Genomic DNA, 15,032 nt, shown 5'->3' on the forward strand with positions numbered 1-15,032 from the left:
CCACATAAACAGCTAAATTTGTTCTTATTCTGTTATCAATAACTCAAGAATGTCATATTTTGTTATTCACCGATAACAGTTAATTTGGGTCTTATTTTGTTATCAATATCTCAATAATAACTTATTTTGTTCTTCAATTTAATCCGCATGCTTTACCATTAATTTGTTATTACAATGGCAAAATAAATTATTTTTTAAGTTTTTCTGCTACCAAAATTTTGTTATTATTTTTGTTATTTTAACTCTTATTTCAAACAAACAAATAACACATTTTGCCATTCAAACATTCTGTTTTAATGGTAAAATTTGCCATTCTTTTGCCATAAAGCTCTACCCGGGAAGTAGCATTGATCAAAACAACAAATTTTAAGGAAAGAATTATGTTTACATCCAATTCTATTCCTGTTAATGGTGTAACATGGCAGATGATTGCTAGAGATGATTCCTTGTTTGTTGAAATTCTTATTGAATTTTGAATTTTATGATCATTGTATACAAAGGCAAGGTTGTGTCACTTAAGATTTTTGAAAAATCTTTCGCTTGATTGAGCTGAGGTTTGATGAAAATTTCGACAAGAACTACTGATATTGGTGTTTGGTGAAGTTATTGACGCTCGAGTAGGGTCCGTTTTACACACATTTGTATGTGACTCTTTATTAGCAGTATTCTGAAATTGGTGAAATATTTATTGAAAAAAAAACTTATAGGCTCAGTGTACCAGTTATGGCTATAGTACCTCTAATTCGCAGTAGTTGATTTTCAACGTTTAACGATGCAAATTAACATGAACAATTTTGTGAACAAAAGTTCTCAATCACAAATGATGGTTACACTCATTAGAACTTAAAACTTTGCTCAAAATGTATAATGCACAGGAAAACATTTGATTAACTTTCAATTTTGGTATTAAAAAAGCCCTATAGAGTAAATGTCTAGCGAAGTTTAGAAAAAAAATATTTACTAGATGTCGTGAAAATCCATGATATGTCAATTTAGTTTCTATTTGTTCATATTAACTTCCCCACGAGCGGATGAATCATTTGATACTTCCCTGTAGTTGGCGATGAAATTAACGTCACATCGCCTCCAACGTCGCAAGAAACAATGTCAATATAAGAAGAATTCTCAAGAATTTTCTTTTGGACTCTGCACATGCTATTTTACTCTTACTAAAATCAGTAATACAGGTAATACAGTCCCCTTCTAGCGTCGGAAACATGAAAAATTGTGAATTTTTGGAGAATTTACTTCGGTTTACTTCCAGAGATTTTTGATGTTCAAAGCTGTCCCGGCAAACTTTGTCTTGCCCGGTTGTGGTGGTTTGACAACTGTTGACGTCATTGCAGCACAGCAAAGCGATCGTGTAAATTTCTTCCCAACTCATAAAAAAATCAGTAACTTTACAATTTTCCTACTTTTTAGTTGATTTTTTTTAAATTTCACTACTTATAAACACAGCCACCATGAATACAAATCAAACCATGCCGGAGTCATCCTGATCGGTCAACCCCTTGTGAGTTTTGTTGCCTCAAAGGGGCTTCAAACTCATTTTTATAGATACACGCAAAAAAGTCCGTTCCCATATACGTGAACTTTTAGTCACGGCAACGGGAACAAACGGGAACTATGCATAGCAACGATAACAACAATAAGAAATGTACACCGTGAACTAGATATCACGGCTTGTATCACGGTTTCTAGACCGCCCATTTTGACAGCTGGAACAAGTTCCAGTTCACGGTGTATATTTGCTTGTTCTCATATTTGCGTTTGTTTGTTCACGTTTATCAGAACGAATTTTTCCGCGTGTAGTTTCCATATTTATTTGGTCTGGAAATTTTTAACATTCTTTAAAAATTTCTGAGAATGCCCCTTGGAAATTCCGCATAAATAATCAACAAAATTTCCTGATAGCTTTCAAGAAAATTCCAGAGTGTTCGGTTTGGGAGTTCCAGAGAATTTTCCATGGAAATTTTGATGCGTCTATTTGGAGATTTTTCTTTTGAAATTACTGAAAATATTTCCTGGAAATTCTAGCGAACTTTCTTGAACTACTTTGGAGTTTGATGATGATTGCTAACTCTGCACAGGCAGAAAGATCGTGGTTGTGATCAGTTATATCCCAGAGAAACAGACGTTGCACTCTCGTCACAGACAAGCAGACGTAATACTCGAACAGTTTTCGATTCAAAACATAGTCACGAAAACATATTCGCCCTATACTAAAAGTACTCACTACCGCCATCTAGTGGTTGCTTGGCATAATATGATTAGTATTGGGCGATTACGTTTTCGCGAAGACGTTTTTAACTGAAATTTGTTTCTCTGTGGTTATATCACAGACAAACAGACGTCTCACTCTATTTACTTCCCATCGTTTCCCTTTTTAATGGATTATTCAAATATTTCAGAGTTCGCAAATCGCTCGCTGATGGCGCTCGCATCGTTTTTGCTCCTGTTTGACGTTTGCTCACTACCGCCATCTACTCAGTGGTTTTGCGTACCACAGCATAATTAGCATTGGGCGGTTATGTTTGTGTGACGATGATTTTTATTGCATTTTGTTTCAAGTGATACGTCTGTTTGTCTGTGGTTATATGTTGTTCGGCTTTGCTTTCGGTGCAATCGAACTGTAGCACTGGTTCAGAGATTGATGTCGAGCGAACGTTACATGTTTGATTTTCACGTTTTCGTCTCGCATGCTTCTATTACACCCAAATGATCTTATGTCGTTTTCGGATTTGAACCTGGGTTAGAGCTGACCCTGACTCGCAATAAACGAACGAAAACGGATCCAGATCCGACTCGAGTCGCGTCAACATGTGTCTTCGTGTCGGGGCTTCGTGGCCGAGCGGTTAGCGGCGTCAGTCGTTTAGGTGTCTCGTAAGCCTCAGAGTGTGGGTTCGATTCCCGCTCCAGTCGGGGAAAACTTTTCGTCAAACGGAAAATTCTCCACTGGGCCACTGGGTGTTATATGTGTTGTCCGTTGTCGAATGTTCGTACTGTTCAGTCTGTAGAGGCCGTAAGGTCGAAGACGGTGTAATTGTCTTTTTTAAAAAAAAACATTGTGTAAATTGATGAAACTGTCAAATGCGCATTTTCTTTAAATTACTCTTTTAAACGCACAATTGATTGCTGAAATGCTATTTGGCTCATTAAAAATAATACAAATATCATCCATTAAAGTTTTCAACCTTCTATTTGCCCAAAGAGAGAGCAATTTTGATTTTCACGTTTTGTTTTGATGCAGGGGCGACTCGTCCAGATGTCCAACATGTGCATTGCACATGTGGAGCCACATAAAAAAATGTGTCCAAAATAAAACTCTGAAACCGTTCATTAGGAAAATCGCACGACGATTTTTCATACGCCTCCGAGAAACACGTGCTTACCGGTGCATGTACTACATTTTACGACCATCGTTGTTGATGCATGTTCATTTCTGGTGTCGTACCGACGCGACCGGTGCGAACCGTCGCGTTGCATGGGAGTGTTTTTTCTCTCTTGCGTCTCTCTCAGAGCATTTGTTTGGTTGCAATGTTTCTGTCGCCTGTTCATCTGCAACATCGTACATGCGAGGTGCCGTTTGTATAAGAATACATACGGGCATTTTTGTCATTGTGTTGGTGTATGTTCAGTGCTGAAAAGCGGTCTGACTGTCCATCGCCAAGATCGCACTGGTTGTGACGGCGGTACCCGTATGCGGATGAAACAAACAGAGCCCACCACGAATGTAGCACGCCGATGTTTTTTCTGCACACGGCGCATGTGTTTTTGACTATGCTTGATGGGTTATATTTTAGCGGGGAATCAAACGATCAACGCATTCCATGTTTAATGCTAATAACTTCACAAAATTTGATATTCTATATGTAAGCTCAAAAATCAATTTTGAATTGGTTCAATTGACTGATTCAATACGTTAGCGCATGTTGAGCAAATTTGATTTTGAAGTCAGTGGATGGATCGGGTGGTTGTGAGCAAAGATATATTTTTTTATTTGTTTATCCTTATGTTATCAAAATTCGATGTCAAACTCGATGTCGCATTTGAGATGGAACTAGATTAGTTGAAAAAGCGTAACAAAGTTCATACAAACTAATAAAAATAATATGCAATACAGAGTTTAAAATTTTCATTTTCAATGAGTGAAATTCAACAGTAATTTTGAAAATTCTCAACTGAGGGATCAAAATAAAATTCATTTTGGTGAATGAATTTTTTCACCTATTCATTCATTTTTCTGTCACTGACAATTTTCACTGAGAAATATAACTGGACCGTAACTCCTGATTATACTTTCAATCACCTCAGAACTTGTGTATAGTAGTTAATTAGAATATTAATTATCTTCTCCATTTGTCCATGAAGTCGGATTGTGCGTCTGTTGACAGAAATCGGACATTTTACGACGTGCGAAAAAATATTCGTGACAGAGAATTGAATGAAAAAAGAGAGGCATTCAGCTGACAATGAATGTGGCCAAACACGAATGAAAAAATGAGAATGTCAATCTTCACTTTCCATCTTCGAATTTTTTACTCTCTGGCAATAATAATCGAATATTTTTTTGTACAGGCTCAACTTAATTTGGATGTGGTTACAACTGCGAGTTTATTTAGTATTAACCCATGTTCAATCACGAACACAACAGAAGTCAAAATCATTTATCTGTTTCGCTTTGTATTAAGCAGATGTCTATAGAATTCGGCATACTTTTTTTTTCAAGTCCGACCTCAAAACATAAAAAAGTATGAGAATTTGTAGTACGACATTATTTATATTCTCGGCTTCATAAATTCGTCAAACAAAAATGTTGAACATGTAGCCGAAAAGGCCACGAGTCGCCCCTGTTTTGATGGTTTGTTTACATCCATTTTGACAGATGGACCCCGCTCGGGTTGGATCGGAAAAAATCGGCAGAGAGAACCTCGCTCTGTTTGGGTCCATTGAATAACCGAACGTTTTGACAACAGTTAGGGCGGATCCAGGCGAAACTAGGTTCGCTCTAGAAATAAAGGGAAACGACATTATTCAAAACGAATAAGGAATTTATACTTGGACATTACAGAAAATTCTCCTCAAAAATCTAGAAAACTTATCTCGAAAATTGTTTAAGCCGGACTCGGTGACAAAAATTATCATATTAAATTACGAAGAACATGAATGGGCATACAAATCCCAAACATCTTCAATATAATTCACTATCACAGAGCATTCCATGGCTGGCTGACACATTTCTCAAGCATTCCAGGATTGTTCCAGGTGAAATGATATTTCACCTTATAATTCCACATTTTTTCAAGTGTTTTCAGGTTATTAGACGCTGATTACTCAATGTAGCAGAAATTACGACAAATGTAAACCAGGAATGATGATCTCCCCTGGCTGTGTTCATTCCAGGAATTTCTTCAAAAATTTCCGTAGTAATTCCTCCAGGGATTCCCCCAATGATTCCATCAGAATTTCCTCTCTAAATTTCTCTTAGAATGTCTGCTGAAATTCCTTTAGAAATTCCACCAAAAATACCTGATCAGATTCATCCAGACATTCATTTTGTGATTTGTTCAGGAATTTCTCAAAGTATTTATCCTATAATCCCAACTGTGATTCCTTCAGGGATTTCTCCTAGAATTCCTCCCGAAATACAGCTGGGATTTCTCCAAACAATTCTGGCGGTGTCTCCAGGAGTATTGCTAAGAATCCTCACGCAGTTCCTACTGAGAATCTTTCCCCTGGAGGACGCCCAAGAGCAATTATTGGATGAATCCGAGCTGGAAATATTTGAGCAGCAATTACTCCAAGAATGTTTTCCGCAATAGTAAGAAATCAAAGCTTCTTTTTCTCAGAGATGGCGCCACCACATTAAAAATAAAATCATTTTTCTTGTATGGACAAATCGTTGGCTTGCACTCGTTCCGCATCGCAGCGATTTGTGCCTTGGGGCAAAAAGCTGCAAATTAGAAACAAAATCATTATCCCTACGCGTTTCTTCTGGATTCATTGCAGTAACAGAGAATTGATTACATCACCATACAAATTTCAAGTTGTTTACTATTCTTTTTATCTGACTGGCATTTTCCACCCGTGTTGCGCATGATGTTTCGAGTGGACAGGTGCCAGGCGGCGCCGCTGTATATGTGAAAAACACATGGAACACGAGCGCCGTCTATGATTCCGTAGCGCAAACTTTTCTGCTTGTTTACACTGTTATCACGTTTACCGCATTTATCACAAAAGCGCCACTACCGGCACTTTAGCATAAGCGCAGCTGCTTACTTCCTATTGCTACAGATATTTCTTGCCCGTGTAGTTGCCGGCTTAGAAAAGCACTACAGACCACCTGTTTCGGGGGTAAAAGTCCACCAAACAGGTAACCCCAATCCAAGGTGTCAGGAGACCCGTGCTGATGGATGAATGGTTGAGGGGGTTTGAAGGATGCTCGATTTTAAACGGAGCCCGTAGCGTGGGTAGATCACCTTTTTGGGTTGCGTTGCGGCGAAAGATCTCTAGTCCTAACTGCTTCCAACTATGGAACAGCATATTTTAGTAATTAAAGGAAAATTGTGGTCCTTATTACATTTCATACCTTGTTAAAAGTGAAAGTTCTCGGTTTCCATGTGGCCGAGAATGATCTTGAAACAAGGAAAACTGGATTAGTATCCCTAATATTTTGTTTTTCGTTGTACACTGGTTTGAGGCTGTAAGGACTAGGACTCCGATGCATGATCATTATCGGTATCATTTCTTGACTTTTTCGTTGAGGGATCCGATTTTGACTGAAAAAGGAGCGTGCTAAAGCGGAACCTATCAATCAGAATCCTTCCTTGCAATCCAGTTGAAAATGACTACTGTAACAAAACCGAATACTTTATTACTACTAAATAGTGATGAAGTAACACGACATGTACTATACACAGGACACGGGATATACCACAATAGATCAAATATTGTTCGCAGTTCCTTCCAGTATTCCGTCCTAGCACTCCTCCTGTTGGTATTTCTCCAAAATACTCTCCAATGAATCGTCCAAGATTTTTTCCGTGGATGGCTTCATGAAATCCTTTAGAAGTGCATCGTCAGATTCTTCCAGAAATGCCCACTGCTGACGTCTCCTGAAATTCCTCGAGAAATCCTTTTATGACTCCTCAAGGGATTTTTCCATTGACTTCTCTAAGAATTCCATTTTGAACTCCTTCAGAAACCAGTACCTCCTAAAATTTCTTCAGGAATATTTCCAATGATTCCTACATAAATTTCTTCTGTTATTCCTCCAGGGATTTCTGCATGGATTCCTCTAAATAATTTTGAATGAAATAAATAAATGATCACGTCATCTCCAATGTTAGATTTAAGAAAATATTGGCAATAATTTGGAAATTAAGATGCTTTTCAATTGGCTTATCCTCTATGCGCGAGTTTGATGCATGGTTCCGTAAAGCTCTATGATGGCTGAGCCTTCAATACAAATTAGCTGATCAATGAAAAGATCAGCAATGGAATCATTACAATTTCAATAATTTTCAGATTGAATGCATCTCTTTTTAGTCTGCTCAGAAAGTATAGCAATAAGCTAACTACATGTATGTTGCTCAAAGTTGACCCCCGCATTTCCTGAAAGCTGACAAAAACATCATGAAAATGAACGTGACATGATATGTCACGTTCGCTTATATTTAAAAACTTAGTTGTTTGTTTTTTTTTTCATAAATATAATATTAAAAATGATAGATACACAATTTGAAGTTCTATATAAGAAAATCAATTTTCGTCCAATTGGACCGAAATTTTGAAAACATTCAAATATTGAGAAAATATAGAAAATACATTTGGCTGAGAACATGGAAGTTATAGAATAAAGAAATAGCTCATGAACTATTTGTTTCAATACTTGAAAAATACTGTACAATAGAAACATGTTTTTTTTAATCATTGGCTTTTTTAGCGATTTTGAGATAATTCTATTTTCTAAATCTACACGCCAAACTGGGCCGAAAACCAGATTTTCATGCATTTTGATGCCCGGGAACCTAATAAAAATCAGTTTAAAATTTGTATGGGAGCAATTTGATGAATCACTCCTTGTGGCATTTTGTACTAAACGGAGCTTTCAAGCAGTTACCCAGATGTCGAACATAAAAGAAAAATTATATTCGCATCGGCCAAATGAAGAAGAATGAATAAGTTGTATGATTGTGTAAACCATGTAGCATAGCATTTTTTCGGGTAATCGATAAAGCTTCAAATGCAAATATTCACATTTTCTCATATTAGAAGAGTAGGGGGTTGTGGGGCAAGATGGCCATATGGGGTAAGATGGCCACCCTGTCTTTTAAGCATTAATTCGCAACACAAAAATATTTTCTGCATGGGTTGTGATTATAAACAATGCATTATGTTTATAATGTGCGAAAAAGTTACTATTAGTTTGAAAAATCTGCTATAAAATAGTGTTTGAAGTTTGAGTGTTCAAAAACAGTGTTTTCTTATAGTATCAGGTCATCTGATTTTAAGGATTAGTAATGAAATAACATCGTTTTAAAAATTATTTTTAATTTTTAATGGTGTCTATATGTGACTGTTGTTCAGCCTCGACAATAAAATTTCAATGTTTTAAATTAATTATGTCATATAAAAAATGATAAACATATCGTAATCATTCGGGGCAAAGTGGCCACCTGTGCTAAGGCCTATGTCGCCATCCAAAAATTAATCTAAAGCAGCCTTAAAACTGTTATTGATGTTTAGAGATATTGCAAAACCACAGAAAATTGCTTTTCATATTAGTTGAAGCTGCTAAAATTAATTACGATGGAGATGATACCTCAGAAATACTTTGAAGTTATTTGCTGTTGAACGGTGATTGGTTTCATTGAATATTTTGGCACAGGGATGGAAAATCGTAGCTAAAACCGCTATAAGGGTTCGTTACAAGACGTTGAATTACAGTATAATGCATGAAAGGAATAGTAATGTATCTAAATCGTTACGAGAAAAACAAGTTTGCTGAAAAAATAGACCAAATCATAGAACATTTCCAAATAAATTTCTATCAATTTTATTTCAAACATTATCATAAAGAAAATGGTGGCAAATACCACACCATCTGTAGGCAAAGCGTTGCGGATGATTCGACCTTGGTTTATTGAACGAGGGATTAAAACATACTAATTTAAAAAAAATAGCTCTGTGGCCGTCTTGCCCCGATGGGGTGGCCATCTTGCCCCATATGGCAAAAATTCTATGTTGAAAGTAACATTTTTCAAATGAATTTATTTTGCAATAGTAGTGCAAAATAAAATGCTTTTTTGTGTTAATAAGATATAAAAGACATGAAACATAGGGAATGAGTGTTAAATAGCCATATTCTAATGAAAGTATATGCTCCCAAGGCGCCTAAGCTTAGGGTGGCCATCTTGCCCCACAACCCCCTACATTTGCGACAACTTCACTGATGACAGTATTTATTTACTTTTATTCATTGTGCAATTTTTGGTACACACTTAAAACAGAATGCCGAGATCGGTTGTGCGGATCTCGGTTAAAGTTCATTTGCTGAAATCTCGGTTAAACGCTTGACGTTTAACGTTTGATAATAGCGGCACCCATGGGTGCTGCTATGAATAAACATGACTTTTTGCTGATATCTCAGTTAAATTGCGATTGCCGAGCGCTCGGCTGTGCGGATCTCGGCAAAAGAATGAAAATTAGCCGAGCTCAACTGAGTGTGTATAACATACCTGTACTGTTTGTCTTTTGGGATCATAGGGTATTGGTTCCCTTATTAAGCATGTGGCTCCCATTTTCATCCCACGAAAAACAAAGGATTGAAGCGCTGTTTGTTTTGTTTCTTATTTTTGTATTTTTTGTTAGAAGTGAGCACCCATGAAAACAAAAAGAACGGAGTCAATCGGTGCCGTAATCGCTTGTTTTCGAATAGGATGAAAATGGGAGCATGAGATTACTGATGGCACACATACCCTATATGAACCCTCCGGCCTCAAAGGATTGAGAATTTCGTCCTGTACCAATATGGCATCTAATCACTGTATTTTCTGAGAGTGAACAGCCACGCTAGAAATGATGTCATTCATCAACAAATCCACCTCCTTCTATGCGAAGTGTCGCGAAAATTGCAACGCAGGTACCGTAAGATACAGTATGACCCATAAAAAAATGCGACAGTTTTCAAAGTCATCGTTCCCCTACTCCGAACTGATTAACCTTGCATGTATCTATTGGATAGTATAGTAGAGCCACTAATCTGATAATGGCAAAGGGACATAAACTGATTTCATGCACTTACGTTTGGAAATATAACGTTGAACATATGGATGTCGAAATCGTCCACGCGCCAGAGGCCGTTTTTTAAGGATATCATTTTCTTTCAATTAATTACCTGCATCGGCTGTTTTCCTACTCTCCGCATCGACCAATGTGGCGCTAGCTTCTATGCGCGAAAAATCGCTAAAAGTAAATCGCAAAAATATTGTATGGCGAATACCATCTAAAGGCAAATTCTTCAAAGTGGAACACATTATTCGAAAAAATATTTGGTAGTGGTTGTGCACAATGGTGACCACTATTAAGCCTACCAAATATTTTTTCGGGAAAAGCTTTGTATTTCAAGTAATTCAAGTTTAGATGCATTTCGCCATACACAATTAAATTGATTTACTCCTGCTGATCAACTGTGGCTGCGCGCAAAGCGGGTAGTCCATTGCTTTCAATCACATTCAATCAAATTTTATTTTCAAAATAGTACTTTTATGGCTGGATAAGGTCTTCAGGAGTTCGTTGGTTCGTCGGACAAGAACGAAAAAAATATTTACTTATAAATTAAGAGACATTTTCTGGAAATTAAATTATTTGACAAATGATAATTTTTAGAAAATATAATGTTTTGAGCATAAAATTGTTTATAAGTACTTAGTATTTGCACCTATCATAAAGGTAGGTTTATATGCCTTTATCGACAAAAAATTGTTTTGAAAAATGTTTAAACAGTGTTTAGTTTTTTATTAATTTATCTTAAATATGGTTTTTAATATGTAGCACCTTTTTTAGTTTTTGTTTCCTAAACATTTGAAATTATTTTTAAAACAGACGGGCTTGCACAGTGTTTTATTTTGCCGATTTCGTGCGCTTTTTTAATAATGTTTCAACTGATGATTTTAGCGATATAGTTTCTTCGGAGAAGTTTCTTCATTAGACAAGGCGCATCTTTGGACATAAAGAGTTGAATGATCAATCCACCTATAAGTGAGATGAAAAAAATATTTTTTCAAAAAATGCAGATAGACGTTTGATGTCTTCGGCGAAGTTGTGCAAAATGCAATTTTGAACAACTTTGTCAAAGACGCCATAATGCTAAATCTCATACTTTTCGAGATATATTGCGTTGTATGTGTATGACCCCTAGAAATCATATATTTCATCATAACTTTTTAACGGGATTTTTTAGATTTTTTGCGTCTTCTACAAAGTTGTTTGGAATGTAAAAATACATGTTTTTGCTGAACATCGAAAAACGCTAGCTTTTGAAATAACAAAGTTATTCACAAATTACTGATTTTTATAGGGTAACTTTGAACTCGTGTTACTTTTTTCGGCGCAAAATGGCGCAGAGAACAGTTTCGAATAATGAAACAACTATATTTCTACTATATCAAAATGGCCTAAACTTTTGTATACAAGTGTATTCTTTATGTTATATGGTAAATAAACAAACAATTATCAAATATTGAAATTATTTAATAACTTCTTCATTTAACGAGATAGAATGTCGCAATGTTCAGCAAAATTGTGTATTTTGATATGCTCAACAACTTTCTAGAACATGAAAAAATTGTAGAAAATCTTGGTAAAAAGCTATGATTATTTTAACGAATTATAAAAAAACATATTTAAAAATCCTTTGAAACTGATTTTTATTATAACTTTTAATCCATATTTTTTACATTATTTGCATGTTCTGCAAAGTTGTTGAGCATATCAAAATACACAATTTTGCTGAACATTGCGACATTCTATCTCGTTAAATGAAGAAGTTATTAAATAATTTCAATATTTGATAATTGTTTGTTAATTTACCATAACACATAAAGAATACACTTGTATACAAAAGTTTAGGCCATTTTGATATAGTAGAAATATAGTTGTTTCATTATTCGAAACTGTTCTCTGCGCCATTTTGCGCCGATAAAAGTAACACGAGTTCAAAGTTACCCTATAAAAATCAGTAATTTGTGAATAACTTTGTTATTTCAAAAGCTAGCGTTTTTCGATGTTCAGAAAAAACATGTATTTTTACATTCCAAACAACTTTGTAGAAGACGCAAAAAATCTAAAAAATCCCGTTAAAAAGTTGTGATGAAATATATGATTTCTGGGGGTCATACACGTACAACGCAATATATCTCGTAAAGTATGAGATTTAGCATTATGACGTCTTTGACAAAGTTGTTCAAAATTGCATTTTGCACAACTTCGCCGAAGACATCAAACGTCTATCTGCATTTTTTGAAAAAATATTTTTTTCATCTCACTTATAGGTGGATTGATCATTCAACTCTTTATGTCCAAAGATGCGCCTTGTCTAATGAAGAAACTTCTCCGAAGAAACTATATCGCTAAAATCATCAGTTGAAACGTTATTAAAAAAGCGCACGAAATCGGCAAAATAAAACACTGTGGCTTGGTGGCCTAGTGGCTACCGCTTCTGATTTATATGCAGAAGGTCCTGGGTTCAATCCCTGGCCCGTCCCTTTCCTCCTACTTTGTATCTTTCTATATACTTTCTCTCTGCTCTCTACATATACAACTCATGTATATAAACATGTTCATAGCCGTCGCTAGAACAGAAACGGGTTGAAAAGGCTGTTTCCCTGCCTTCCAAACTTTCACAGCACAGTGTCACAATCCTATTAGAAAACGCCTACAAGTTATGCAATCAAGCGAACTGTGCCGCACATCTTCAAAATAATAAAAACACACAATTCTATCACCTTCCCCTGGTATCCACACACCAATGTGTGAACCTTCTACCAACCAATTCCCACCAACACTCCAACATCCGCATGAATTTGTGCTGGCGCAGAGGTATATTCGGCCAGATGTGGATACAAACAATTGCAATCATCACTTCCTTACCCTTCCCCCCCACATTGACCTGCAACCTGACGTGGCAGGCGCCATTGTCGCCTAAAAATAGAAGATTACCAACGCTCACACACTGAAGATGCCTGCTAGTCCCCGGCAGTTATCTCATTGGTCCTTGTGTGAGTGTAGCTGGTCTGGCGATACTGGAGTAGCATCCACGGGCGGTCAATCAAGCTCAAGCTCAAGCCTAAACATTTGAAATTATTTTTAAAATATTTTTCAAACATGGGCGTATTAAAGAGTACATATTTCTTCATTGTTCTCATGTGTTTAAAAGTTTCTATCTTAGTTCATTTTGCTCTGAAAATTAGAGGAAAACTTGATTTTATTTAGAAATTGTTAACAATTATAAGGTATCCCATATACGTAACCAATGAAAATTTTGACAAAAATTTTAGAGATCCTGTATGACAATGACCTCCTTATTGTATCCTAATCCAAAAAAGTTGAATTCATTAGGGTTATTTTATTAAAAATCATCAAATACCGCAAAAAATGGAATGTCGCATTTTTTTATGGGTCATACTGTAGTTGCGCGTATGATGCCATTGAATTCAAATGTCTTGGTACAATCAATCCGGACCACGCCAAACAACTAATAAGCTACCGCAACGCGAAGCGATATCCATCCTGTGTATGTAGTTCCTATCGACGAATATCATTGAGTTATCGTCCGTCGCTTGCGGAAACTGTTGGACTGTCGCCACATTCGCTGCTGGGCAGTGCTATGTCCCGAGCAAAAGAAAATAGCTATACAACAATATCAAACTCACGTACAATGCAAAATTACACTCAGGAAAATTGCCTCATACTTAATGGCAAATATCCATGTGCCAAACCACATCCAAAGTATATGCAACCAATACCCGATTACGCAGGCAAATTAGCACATGAATAGTATGTGATCTAAATTGTATGAGTCGCTGCTGTATGGTGCCTCATCAAAAGTATGAGTCGCACTAATGGAAAACATTTGTTTACCCCCATTGCAAAAATCCATGTCCCGGACACATAGAAGGAATGAAGATTTTTTTCCCAGTGTACAAAAACCAATACTTACTACCTGAATAAGGTATTAGGGACAATAATTCATTGGGGTCTCCAGTTAGCCTAGTGGTTAAGGCTATGTATGGATCGCCAATCCGGAGACGGCGGGATCGATTCCGTTCCAGTCGGGAAAATTTTCTCGACTCCCTGGGCATACTGTATCATTGTCCTTGCCTCACAATATACAAATTCATGCAATGGCAGGCAAAGAAAGCCCTTCAATTAATAACTGTGGAAATGCTAAAAAAACACTAAGTTGAAGCGAGGCAGGCCAAGTTCCAGTGGGAACGTAGGGCCATATAGAAGAAGAATAACTCATTGATTTTTTTTTAGTTGAAGTTGCAATACTTGCACAATAACGAAATAAGCTATTCTTGAATAACCAGCAAATGTCTTGTTTTGGCATAATATCTGACGTTGATGTTCTGCAATTATGTGGCAGTAATTCGTTCCTGCTCGGGCTGCTCACAGAGAGTAAGTGGCATCTCAAAGCCAAGTCAAGACGGACAGGCACAGCACAAAGATAAGGGTACCTACGGTACCTACCTATACACCGACCGAAAACAGATGCGGATGAATACGGGTCAACAAAGGAGCGAAAAAGTGGCATTACGTCATGCACGTGAAATTATTGGAACGCGTGCCCCGGTCGATTGGTGGGCTGTAAAAACCATCATTGAATAAATTTATCTCACTCTCCGGACGGAGACAAGCTTGTTTCTCACCTGACGGCGACGACGACGACGACGACGACGGTCTGAGATCATAACATTTTGAGCAGTAGACAGACGCGTGTTGTTCATATACGATGGTCAGCTAGCAAG

General features: G+C 36.8%; 1 protein-coding gene across 1 annotated transcript in view; it reads right to left on the reverse strand.

Moving 5' to 3' along the window:
• Positions 1–15,032, reverse strand: part of LOC109422007 (uncharacterized) — a 65,080-nt gene that overhangs the window by 34,930 nt on the left and 15,118 nt on the right. The window lies entirely within an intron of this gene.

The sequence above is a fragment of the Aedes albopictus genome, chromosome 1, assembly GCF_035046485.1.
Source record: "Aedes albopictus strain Foshan chromosome 1, AalbF5, whole genome shotgun sequence".
In the NCBI taxonomy this organism is placed as follows: domain Eukaryota; kingdom Metazoa; phylum Arthropoda; class Insecta; order Diptera; family Culicidae; genus Aedes; species Aedes albopictus.